Source organism: Tamandua tetradactyla, chromosome X (genome assembly GCF_023851605.1).
Source record: "Tamandua tetradactyla isolate mTamTet1 chromosome X, mTamTet1.pri, whole genome shotgun sequence".
Classification (NCBI taxonomy): Eukaryota; Metazoa; Chordata; class Mammalia; order Pilosa; family Myrmecophagidae; genus Tamandua; species Tamandua tetradactyla.
In genome coordinates this window covers 47087017-47099232 of record NC_135353.1, presented here as the reverse complement: position 1 = coordinate 47099232, position 12216 = coordinate 47087017, and the positions used below count along the sequence as shown (strand labels likewise).

The 12216-nt window shown below is 41.5% G+C and overlaps 1 pseudogene; it reads left to right on the top strand.

Annotated features, from left to right (window-relative positions):
• Positions 1-449: 449 nt before the first annotated feature.
• LOC143671809 (small ribosomal subunit protein mS40 pseudogene) lies at positions 450-4834 on the top strand (annotated as a pseudogene).
• The last annotated feature ends 7382 nt before the right edge of the window (positions 4835-12216 follow it).

Below are 12216 nucleotides of genomic sequence, written 5' to 3'. Positions count from 1 at the left end.
AAGTGGCTTACAAGGTCATACAGTTAAGTCTCTAAGCTGGGATCCAAACCAGGTCCATCTGACTCCAAAGCCCATTCTGCCCATTGTACCCTGCAGCATTGTTATAACCATTAAATGAGATGAAATCTGTTATTAATAAAATGAAAATAACAGCCTCCTTGTATTGAGCACCTCCTATGTGCCTGACATTGTTTTTTTGAGTACTAACAGGCAATAAATAAACCATTTAAAGGTCACTACCACCCCGTGAAGTAGCTATCATTATCATCCCCATTCTCCAAATGAGGAAGCTGAAGCACAGAGCACAGTTTATGCAACTTACCCAAGGTCATCCAGCTAGTAAAGTTGATCATTGAACCCATGCAAAGGCGTCCAAGGTCTGCATCTGTAACCACTAGGCCCCCCTGTAGATACATAGACCTTGTTAAGATTGTCTTCACATGGACAAAATGAGGAGCCGCAAACCCAGGGGCAAGAGATCCCTCAAAGAGAAACCGGGGTAGGGGTGGGGGCTGGGCTTCTAAACCAGGTCCCAAGCAGAGAGCAGTTCTCTGAACGGAGCTGAGGAACCCTGAGGGTGGCCCAGCACAGCCAGCAGGCAGCATGAGGTCACAAGGCATATGGTGAGGGCTTGGACTTAGAGGCTGCCCAGGATGGTGGCAGAGAGAACTCTGAGGCCACAATTCCTTCCCTGGCTTTGCTAAAGGTGGTGCTGCGCATGGGTTTTTCAGTTGAGCCCATCAAGAGGCATCTGCACAGTGTGGTAGTTTGAGGCACTGCCTTGAAGGAGGTAAATGCGAAGAGGAGATGAGGGCAGAAGAAAAATATTATCATGCCTCAATCATAAGGACTAACTCTAAGATAAAAATTTGGTGAACTAAAGTTGAGAGCATCGTTTACCAGGTTGGGGCTTATTATAAAGGGTCCTAGATTGTAAGCTCTTTCAGCAGTCACATATATTCATGAGGTGTAGCTGTTATTTCTAAATTCTGAGATACTGAGCTATTTGTATATAACCCTGGTCATTCCCAGAAACTTTGGATATTTATGTGACACCTGAGACCCTGAATTAGAGCTCTGAATCTATGAAAGTCAGCACTACCCCATTCAGCAACTGTTAAAAAAATTGAAAAAATGATCAGACTTAGAGTAGCAATATGAATGACTAAGATAAATCAGAATAAAGGGTGAAGGATGATATCGTCATATTTTAAAACTTCAACTTCATTGTGAGACTAAGGAGAAAAATATTTATTGGTGCAAAATTTATATTTGGTAGTGCATTGCCAAATTTAACTTGTATGGTCAGTTTAGTTGAACACCATAAGTACATGGAATCTTGAATAGGGCATGAGATTTCATTGGTTTGTCCAGGTTAGTGTGATGCCCTGATATATCCCAGAGTGATTTGGGCAGTGAATAAAGAAGTATATGCAAAGTTCCCAATGGGGAAAAAAAGTATATGCAAAGTTCCCCATGGGGAGAAAAAGGGAAATTGTCAACTTCCCCATTTGGAGAATTTCTGATATTCTCACAAACAGTGGGGACAACCAAATCAATAGGCTCAGCCCTCGATCTTGGGGGTCACCCCTATGAAACTTATTGCTGCAAAAGATAGGCTAAGCCTACTTAAAATTATGCCTAAGACAATGTGGGACAGAAATCCTGGGATGAGCTGGGACTCAGCATCAAGGGATTGAGAAAACCTTCTCAACCAAAGGGGGAAGAGCAAAATGAGACAAAATAAAGTGTCAGTGGCTGAGAGATTTCAGAGTCGAGAGGTTATCCTGGAGGCTATTCTTACACATTATATAGATATCCCTTTCTAGTTTATGGTATATTGAAATGGCTGGAGGGGAGTACCTGAAACTGAAGACCTGTGTTCCAATAGCCTTGTTTCTTAAAGATGATTGTATGACAATATAGATTTTGCAATGTGACTGTGTGATTGTGAAAACCTTGTATCTGATGCTTCTTTTATCAAGGGTATGGACAGATGAGTAAAAAATATAGATTAAAAATAAACAAATAATAGGGAGAACAAAGGTTAAAATAAATTAGGTAGATGGAAATACTAGTGGTCAATTAGAGGGAAGGGAGAGAAGTATAGTATGTATGAGTTTTTTCTTTTCATTCATTTTTCTGGAGTGATGCAAATGTTCTAAAAAATGATCATGGTGGAACCTTGAGTAGGGCATGAGATTTTGTAGGTTTGTCCACAATGATGCTGTGCTGGTTTGAAAGGAAGTATGCCCCCTAAGAAAAGCCATGTTTTAATATAAATCCCATTTCATAAAGGTAGAATAATCTCTATTCAATACTGTATGTTTGAAACTGTAATGAGATCATCTCCCTAGGTGATGTGATTTAGTCAAGAATGGTTGTTAAACTGGATTAAGGGACGACATGTCTCCACCCATTTGGGTGGGTCGTGATTAGTTTCTAAAGTCCTATAAAAGAGGAAATACTTTGGAGAATGAGGGATTCAGAGAGATTCAGAGAGAACAACACTACAAAGCAGAGAGTCCACCAGCCAGCAATCTTTGGAGATGAAGAAGGAAGACGCCTCCCGGGGAGCTTCATGAAATAGGAAGCCAGGAGAGAAAGCTAGCAGATGATGCCGTGTTCGCCATGTGCCCTTCCAGCTCAGAGAGAAGCCCTGACTGTATTCACCATGTGCCTTCTCACTTGAGAGAGAAACCCTGAACTTCATCGGCCTTCTTGAACCAAGGTATCTTTCCGTAGATGCCTTTGATTGGACATTTCTTTAGACTTGTTTTAATTGGGACATTTTCTCAACCTTAGAACTATAAACTAGCAACTCATTAAATTTCCCTTCTTAAAAGCCATTCCGTTTCTGGTATATTGCATTCCAGCAGCTAGCAAACTAGAACAGATGCCCCGATAAATCCCAGAGTGATTTGAACTGTGAATAAAAAAGTATTTGCAAAATCCCCTTGGGGGAATAACGAGAAAGGGGGAAATTCAACTTCTGCAAGTGGAGAATTCTTGATATTCTCACAAACAGTGGAGACAACCAAAGTCATAAGCTGAGCCCCCAATGTTTGCTGTGTTCATATGAAACTTAACCCCGCAAAGGATAGGCTAAGACTACTTAAAATTAGGCTTAAGAGTTACCCCCAAGAGAACTTCTTTTGTTGCTCAGCTGTGGCCTCTCTCTCCAGCCAACACGACACGAAAACTCACTGCCCTCCCCCTGTCTACGTGGGACATGACTCCCAGGGGTGTGGACCTTCCTGGCAACATGGGACAGAAATCATAGAATGAGCTGGGACTCAGCATCAAGGGATTGAGAAAACCTTCTAGACCATAAGGGGGAAGAACAAAATGAGACCAAATAAAGCATCAATGGCTGAGAGGTTTCAAAGAGAGTCCAGAGGTTATCCTGGAGGTTATTCTTACGCATTACGTAGATATCACCTTTGTTGTTAAGGTATATTGGAAAAACTGGAGGGAACTGCCTGAAAATGTAGAGCTGTGTTCCAGTAGCCATGTTTCTTAAAGATGATTGTATAATGATATAGTTTACACAATGTGACTGTGTGATTGTTAAAACCTTGTGTCTGATGCTTCTTTTATCTACAGTATGAACAGATGAGTAAAGTATATGGATTAAAAATAAATAAATAATAAGGGGAACAAAAAATGATTATGGTGATGAATATACAACTGTGTGATAATATTGTGAGCCATTGATTGTACACCATGTATGGAATGTTTGTATGTTAAGTTTTATCAATAAAAATATTAAGCTTATTGAACACGCTGCTGAGGCGGCTTCCTAAGGTTCCACTCCTCAGAGGTGCCTACGGAGTTCAGGTTCCACTCCAGGTACTCTGCACCAAAGTCACCTCTGATAAAGACTTTTTGCCCCCAGCTCCTATTTCTCCTTATAAGGATGAACCCTGGAAATATTTGGACTCAGAAGAATACCAAAATCACTACGGTTCTCGCCGCGTCTGGGCTGATTACCGTCGCAATCACAAAGGTGGTGTACCTCCACAGCGGACTCGAAAAATGTGTATCCATAAGAATAAAGTTGCTGGGAATCCCTGCCCCATCTGCCGGGATCAGAAGTTGCATGTCGACTTTCGGAATGTGAAGCTCTTGGAACAGTTTGTTTGTGCCCACACAGGTATCATCTTCCATGCTCCCTATACAGGGGTCTGTATGAAGCAGCACAAGAACTTGACCCAAGCCATCCAGAAAGCCAGGGATCATGGTCTCCTCAGATACCACATTCCCCAGGTTGAACCTCGGGACCTTGACTTCAGTACCTCTCATGGAGCTGTGAGTCGTACTCCACCAGCCTCCACCGTGGTTTCAGGGGATCCCTGGTACCCATGGTACAGCTGGAAACAGCCACCAGAAAGAGAGCTGTCCCGCCTCCGCCGGCTCTATCACGGCCATCTCCGAGAAGAGAGTGGCCCCCCACCAGAGAGAATGCCTGAGGTCTCCCCTGTAGTTGCAGCTGAAGTCTCCACCGAGCAATCGGGTACCCAGAGTGCTCTGCAAGAAGAGGGGCCGAGGAATTAGTAATTCCTAGTGCCTAGGAGTTATGTCATGGGAACAGACTATGTATGTAGTCCAGGTCACCCTGAAGAAGCATGTCTTTTCTGCGGCTGGTTGCAGGCACGTAGCCAGACATAGGAAATGATTGTTGAAGGTAAATAGACCTGAGACAAAGGGAGAGTAGTAGAGATGTGCATGGGAGACCGGAACCCCTATCTGTGGTAAATAAGTTGAATGTTGTTTTTTCAGACTTCTGTCAACTCAGCGTTTCCACAATAAAGCTCTCTCCACTCCGGCAAAAAAAAAAAAAAAAAAAAAAAAAGACGAGAGGAGGGCAGCCCAAGCTCTGGATAAAACAGCACATGAGACTGCCCTTTGTGACAGTGAATTGGTACAAAATGGAAGGCTTTTGGACCTTCAAAGAGTGAGCTGAAGAGAGGGCAAGGGGCCTGCTCATGGTCAGGAGAGCAAGAGGTGAAGGAACGACCCCATCCACTTGGATCCTGTGACTTCAGGCTGGGCAGAAAGGAGTCAAAGGGCTGTGGTGAGAGCCTACCACAGACTGGGCAGGGAGTCGCATGGGGTTAGGTCGAGAAAACCTCCCTCTAGGCTCCATATATGTTAGCTACGATCCGTATACTCATACCCTAGGCAAATGAGAAGATGGCTTATCACAGGTTCTAAAAGGAAGGATTCCCAAGTCAGGTCTTCATGGCTGCAGAATCAAGACCTTCGACTGAGAGAGAAACTTTCAACTGGAGAGCCAGAGCCCTCCTTGCTGAACAGCTGGAGGGCTCTGGCTCTCCCATCAGAAAGATAAGAAGAAAGGGCTTTCTCTAGTTCACTGCCATAACCCCAATGCTTGACAGAGCAGGTACTGCAAAAGCATCATGTGTGATGAATGAATGTTTGGGATGGGGGTGGGGGTGGGGTCCTGGAGGTTGTCCACAAGCCCCAGGCTTAGGGATGGCTTTTAACAATTATTGAGTCCTTCAAATTCTTTCTGTTCACTTTCAAGAAATGATATAATTAATTGATTTGTTTTTTTTCTTTATTAGAGAAGTTGTGGGTTTGTAGAACAATCATGCATAAAATACAGGATTCCTGTACACCACCCCACCACTAATACCTTGCATTACTGTCGAATATTCATTACAATCAATGATTCAAGCCGGGTGTGTCTAACATCAAAGCTCATTCTGTGACTTGTACCCGGCAGTACAAATGAAAGCATTTTCATAATTGCACTAACTATAGTCCAGGGTTTAACTTAGGGTTCACTGTTTGTGTTGTGCAATTCTGTGGATTTTTATTTTAATTTTTATTCTGGTAACATATATACAACCTAACTTTTTCCCTTTTAACCACATTCAGATATATATCTGAGTGCTGTTCTGTCCATGATAAATTTTTATTTTTTTAAGTTACACAAAGTAGTACATGAATACATTTTCCTTGGAATAAATGAAAACATTATAGATATAGCTGAAGTCTCCTTTGGCATTCTTTTCTCATCTCCAGGCCCTTCTCTGGGAAGATTACTGTTATATATTTGGTGTGAGCCCTCAAGATCCTGTTCCGTGCATTTACACCCATGTGCATATATATATATGCATACACAGAACATATGCAGGAAGATCTATATAGAGAGATCTAGAAAGAGACATCTAGAGAGATCTAGAGTGATTCTTTGTGGGTGTTCTTTTACATAAATGAGGTTACACTATTTTCATTGTTCTGTAACTTGTGTTTTTCACTTACCAGTCTGTCTGGGAGATTAACAAACATTGATTGAGTACTCATTACAACATAAGCAGTGAACCTTAAGTTAAACCATGGACTATGGTTAACAGTACAATTATAAAAATGTGCTCTCATTTGTACTGCAGGGTACAAGTCACAGGATGAGGTTTGAAGTTAGACACACCCGGCTTGAGTCATTGATTGTAATGAATGTTCGACATTAATGCAAGTTCTAGGAACTGAAGACACCTCAGTGAACAAAACAAACAGAACTCCCTGCCTTCATAGAGCTACTAGTAGGAGACAAGAAACAAAGTAAGCAAGTAAAATATATAGCAAGTGTATATTAAAACATCAACTTTCAAGTGAGACCAAAGGAAGATATGTTTATTTGGAGCAAAATTTATATTTTTGATAGCACAATATCTAATTTAACATGTATGGTCAACTTATTCAAACACCATAATTACATGGAAACTTGAATAAGGAGTGAGATCTTGTTGGTTTGTATAGGTTAGTGTAATACCCCGATACATCTCAGAGTAATCTGGGCAGAAAATTAAAAAGTATTTACAGCATCTCCTTGAGGGAATGGGGGAAAAAGTGGAAATATTAGCCTTACCCACTTAAAGAAGATCTGACATTCTCACAAGCAGTGGGGACTGCCAATTTGATGGACCAAACCCTCGATATTGGGGCTTGCCCCTATGAAACTTATTCCTACAAAGGATAGGCTAAGTCTACTTATGATTATACCTAAGAGTCACCCCCAGAGAAGCTCTTTTGTTGCCCAGATGTGGCCTCTCTCTCTAAGCCAACTCTGCAGGTGAACTCACTGCCCTCCCCCCATGTAGGACATGACTCCCAGGGGTGTGAATCTCCCTGGCAACTTGGGACATGACTTCCATGGATGAGCTTGGCCCTGGCAACAGGGGATTGAGAAAGCCTTCTTGACTAAAGTGAGGAAAAGAAATAAAACAAGATCAAGCTTCAGTGGTTGAGAGATTTCAAATGAAGTCGTGAGGTCATTCTGGAGGTTATTTTTGTGCATTATATAGATATCCGTTTTCAGTTTTTGGTGTACTGGAGTAGCTAGAGGGAAATACCTGAAACTGTTGAACTTTAATCCTATAGCCTTGATTCTTGAAGATGATTGTCTAACTATAGAGCTTTTAAGGTGTGATCATGTGATTGTGAAAATCTTGTAACTGACACTCCCTTTATGCAGTGTATGAGTAAGAAAATACAGAAAAAAATAAATAGGGGCTATGGGGGGTATGGGATATTTTGAATGATCTTATTTAGTTTTTGTTGTAGTTTGCTAGCTGCCAAAATGCAATATACCAGAAACAGAATGACTTTTAAAAAGGGGAATTTAATAAGTTGCTAGTTTATAGTTCTAAGGTGAGAAAATGTCCCAATTAAAACAAGTCTATAAAATATCCAACTATGGCATCCAGAGAAAGATACCTTGGTTCAAGAAGGCTGATGAAGTTCAGTTTCTCTCTCAAGTGGAAGGGCACCTGGTGAACACAGTCAGAGTTTCTCATCTGGAAGGGCACATTGTGAACACAGCATCATCTGCTAGCTTCTTCTCCTGGCTTCCTGTTTCATGAAGCTCCCCTGGAGGTGTTTTTCCTCTTCATCTCCAAAAGTTGTAGCTAGTGGGCTCTCTGCTTCTCGTGGCTATGTCATTCTTCTCTGGCTCTCTCTGAATTTCTCTCATTCTCCAAACTGTTCTCTCTTTTATAGGACTCCAGAAATTTATCAAGACCCACCCAAATGGGTGGAGACATGTTGTCACCTAATCCAGTTTAACAACCATTCTTGATTAAATCACATCTCCAGGGAGATGATCTGATTACAGTTTCAAACATACAGTATTGAATAAGGATTATTCTGCCTTTATGAAATGGGATATAGATTAAAACATGGCTTTTCTAGGGGACATACATCCTTTCAAACCAGCACACTTTCATTTTAATTTTTATTCTTATTTTTATTTTTTTGGAGAAATGAAAATGTTCAAAAATCAATTTGATGATGAATGCACAGCTATATGAGGATACTGGGGACCACTGATTATGCACTTTGGATGATTATATGGCATGTGTATATATGATATATATCAATAAAGTTGCATTAAAAATATGTGCACATAGTATGTTTGGTGATGAGTCCTACGGAGAAAAATAACACAGAGAAGGGAAAGTGAGAGTGAGAGATGGCAGTGTGGTTGTAGTCTTAAATAGGATGGTCAGGTCAGGGAAGGCCTTGCCAAGAAGGCCTGAAGGATGTGAGGGAGTGAGCCAAATGGATATTTGGGGTAAGAGCTTTCTAGGATAGGAGCTTGCCTGTCATGCTGGAAGAATAGCAAGGTACTCGATGCCTGGAGCAGAGTGAGTTGTGGTGGAGAATAGTTGGAGATGAGGACTTTAGCTTTTGCTTTAAGTAAGATGGGAGCTGTGATGGGTTAATTTCATGTGTCAATTTGGCTATGTTATGTTATCCAGTTGTTTGATTAAGCAAGCACCAGCCTGATTGTTATTGTGATTATTACCATTAGCCAGTTGATGGTATCTATGGTTGATTACACCTAAGAGCAACAAAGGAGATTACCTCCAGAAATGAGAGAAGTCTCACCCAATCAACTGAAGGCCATAAAAGGAGAACTGATGATTTCTGCAGTCAGAATTTTATAGCTCTACTTCAGCTAGCCAGCTTGTCCTGGCTATTTCATTTAAACCTTTATCAGAGTTCCCACTTCCTGCCCTACAGAATCTGGATTTGCCTATCCCCACAGTCATGTGAGCCAATTCCCAATAAAACTAATATTATATATATATATCCTTTCAGTTCTGTTTCCCTGGAGAATCCTGACTAATTAGGAGTCATTGGTCAATTCTGATATGATCTGATTTATGTTTTAAAACAGGATCTCTCTGGCTACTGTGCTGATAATCTACTATAAGGGTGGTGTATTGGAACAAGTCCAGTTAGGAGTCTATGGAGTAATTCAGGGGCAAGATGGTAGGGACTTGGAGCAGGGCCGGAGCAGAGGAGATGGTGAAAACAGGTTGGGTTCTGGATACATGTTGAAGACACATCTGACAGGATATGCTGATGAATTGGATGTAGGGTGTGAGAGAGACAAGGCAAGAATGACCCCAAGTTTTTTGGTCAGAGTTGCCAGTTCTAAGATGATGGATGTTGTAGGAAGAGCAGGTTTGGGAGAAAGTCATCAGGGATTTGTTTTGAACCTACCAAATATGACATGGCGATTAGACATTCAGGTGGTGATGTCAGGTTGACTTTATTACTCAGGGTTCTCTAGGGAAACAAAACCAACAGGAGATATCTGTAAATAGCATGAGATTTTATAAAAGTGTCTCACGCAACTGTGAAAATGCACGAGTCCAAATTCCATAGGGCAGGCTATAAGCTGGCAACTCCAATGAAGGTTTTTGATGAATTCCAGAGGAGAGGCTAGCTGGCTGAAGTAGAGAAGAAAGCCCTCTCTTCCGAGTGCTGAAGTCATCACCTCTCCCTTAAAAGCCTTCAACTGATTGGATTATGTGTCTCTCATTGCAGAAGACACTCCCCTTAGTTGACTGTAGATGTAATCAGCCATAGATGCAATCAGTTCACTGATGATCCAAGTCCACAAAATGTCCTCACGGCAACTGGCAGGCCAGTGCTTGCTTGACCAGACAACTGAGCACCATCACCTGACCAAATTGACACATGAACTCAACCATCACATTGGCCATTGGCTTTATATGTCTGGTGTTTAACATAGAGGTCCCAGCTGGAGATACGAACGTGGTAATTGTCCAGTATATAGAGGCAAGAACCATACCTAGTATATATTTAAAGCCATGAGTCTGGATGAGATCACTAGGAAACACTAGAAAAGAGGACTAAAGACACAGCCTTGGGACCTCTCACCATTTAGAAGTCAGGAGATTAGAAGGAATCCAACCAGGACACTGAGAACTATTGAGGCAGGAGGAGATCCAAGACTGTGTAAGTCAACCTTATCAATTACTGCAGATGGGTCAAGTCAGAGGCATTTATAGAACATTGACAATTAGATTTGGCAACATGGAAGCTGCTGACAATCTTGAGAAAAAGAACCTTGGTGAAATGGTGGAGACAAAAGCCTGATTGGAGTATATAAAAGAGAGGTTTGAAGGAGAAAGATTGGAGACAGCAAATGAACAAAACTCTTTTGAACAATTTCATAGAAAAAGGGAAGGACAAGAAATAGAGCAATAGCTAAAGGGAACTGTTTTTCTTTTCTTTTTCTTCAATTGAGAATAACCTGTGTATTTGTGTGATAATAGAAAAGATACAGCAGAGAGGAAAAGATCTATGATGCAAGAGAGATGGAACATTACCGAAGCAAGGCCTTTTGGTGTGTGGGAGGGGATGGAATCCAGTGCAGAAATTGGAGCATGGACTGCTCCTTATAGTAACAGGACTAGAAGAAACTCAGCATAAATGCAGAGGGGCCAGCCCTTTCAGAACATCAACTAGTTCCATCACCCTATCCCATATTATTGACAGCCCCTTCCAACATGAAATAGTTAGAATGGCCATAGCCCAACTACCCCTAAGAGTGGGAGAGAGATCAAAGGTGACCGTGGAGTTATACAGAGGTCAGGTTTAACAAATGAGTATGAATGTTAAATCATTATATTGATATTTCTTTTAGTCTGCAGTGTCTTAGAGCAGCTAGAAGTAAAAACCTAAAATTGTGGAATTGTAACCCTTCCAATCTGTGAAATCTGTTCTACAACTAATTGTTGCAATGTACTTTGAAATTAGTTGCTTTTTTGTATATAAGGCATTTTTCACAAAAAAAGGGAGAAGGAGGAGTATAAGAGAGAAGATAGGATTTAACAAATGAGTATGACTGCTGAATCATTATATTGATATTTCTGTTGGTTTCCACTGTGTGGGAGCAGCTAGAAAAAAAAGCGAAAAATCGTGGAATTGTAACCCATACCAAACTTTAAAGTCTGCTACTTGTTAAAATGTACTTGGAAATGTATTTTTTTGTATGTATGTTATATTTCACAATAAGAAAAACATTTAAAAAAGAAGAAGAAGAAATTCAGCATAGAGTCTTCAACCCTGTAGGTTGCAAAAGACCTTAGACGTCGTGTATACCAACCTTCTCCCATGTGCAGGAATTCCCCATGCAGCCTCCCAGACCAATACTGGTCTAGCCTCTGCGTGAACATTTCCAGAGATGATGAACTTACTTCTTTCCAAAGCTGTCATTTCCATTTCAGAAGAAAATATTAGCTCTTCCTAACCGTATTGCACCAATATCTGTCTCTCTGTAAATTTCGCCTAATGGATCAGGCTCCATGCTCCAGGACCACACACACTCACAGGAATAAATAATAATTATCAAGCATGTTGAAGATCTCAAGCACTCTTTTATAGACACCTCTCTCACTGGACCCTCACAACAGCGCAGCAAGTAAGGTAGTATCCTCCCCATTGCACCAATGTAGAAACTGGGGCTGGGGGAGATGAAGTGACTTGCAAAAGGTAGCTGAAAGTTGCAGAGCCATGAATCTAGCTGGGGGCCCCTGAATCCAAAGCCCACACTCTTTCCTCTCCTCCACTCTGCCTCACTCATGCATATGAATCATTTGCATGTACCTTTTGTCTGCTTTGTTCCTTTGCAGAATCTTCAGTCCCCAGGAGCTCTTAGAAACAAGTGTTAGGTGAGCACAGAAGGCGATGCTTGAGGCGGCCCCGACGTTTAATTATACTTTGAAACGTGAGAAGTGTAAAACCCGCCTGACTTGCTAGATCAGGCATGTGGGCCCTCTCTGTCTTTGCAAGAAGCCTGTCCTCCCTCTGGATCTCGATGAATGAAACCATGTCGAGTTATTGCATCCGTGTGAATTTCCAGCAGCT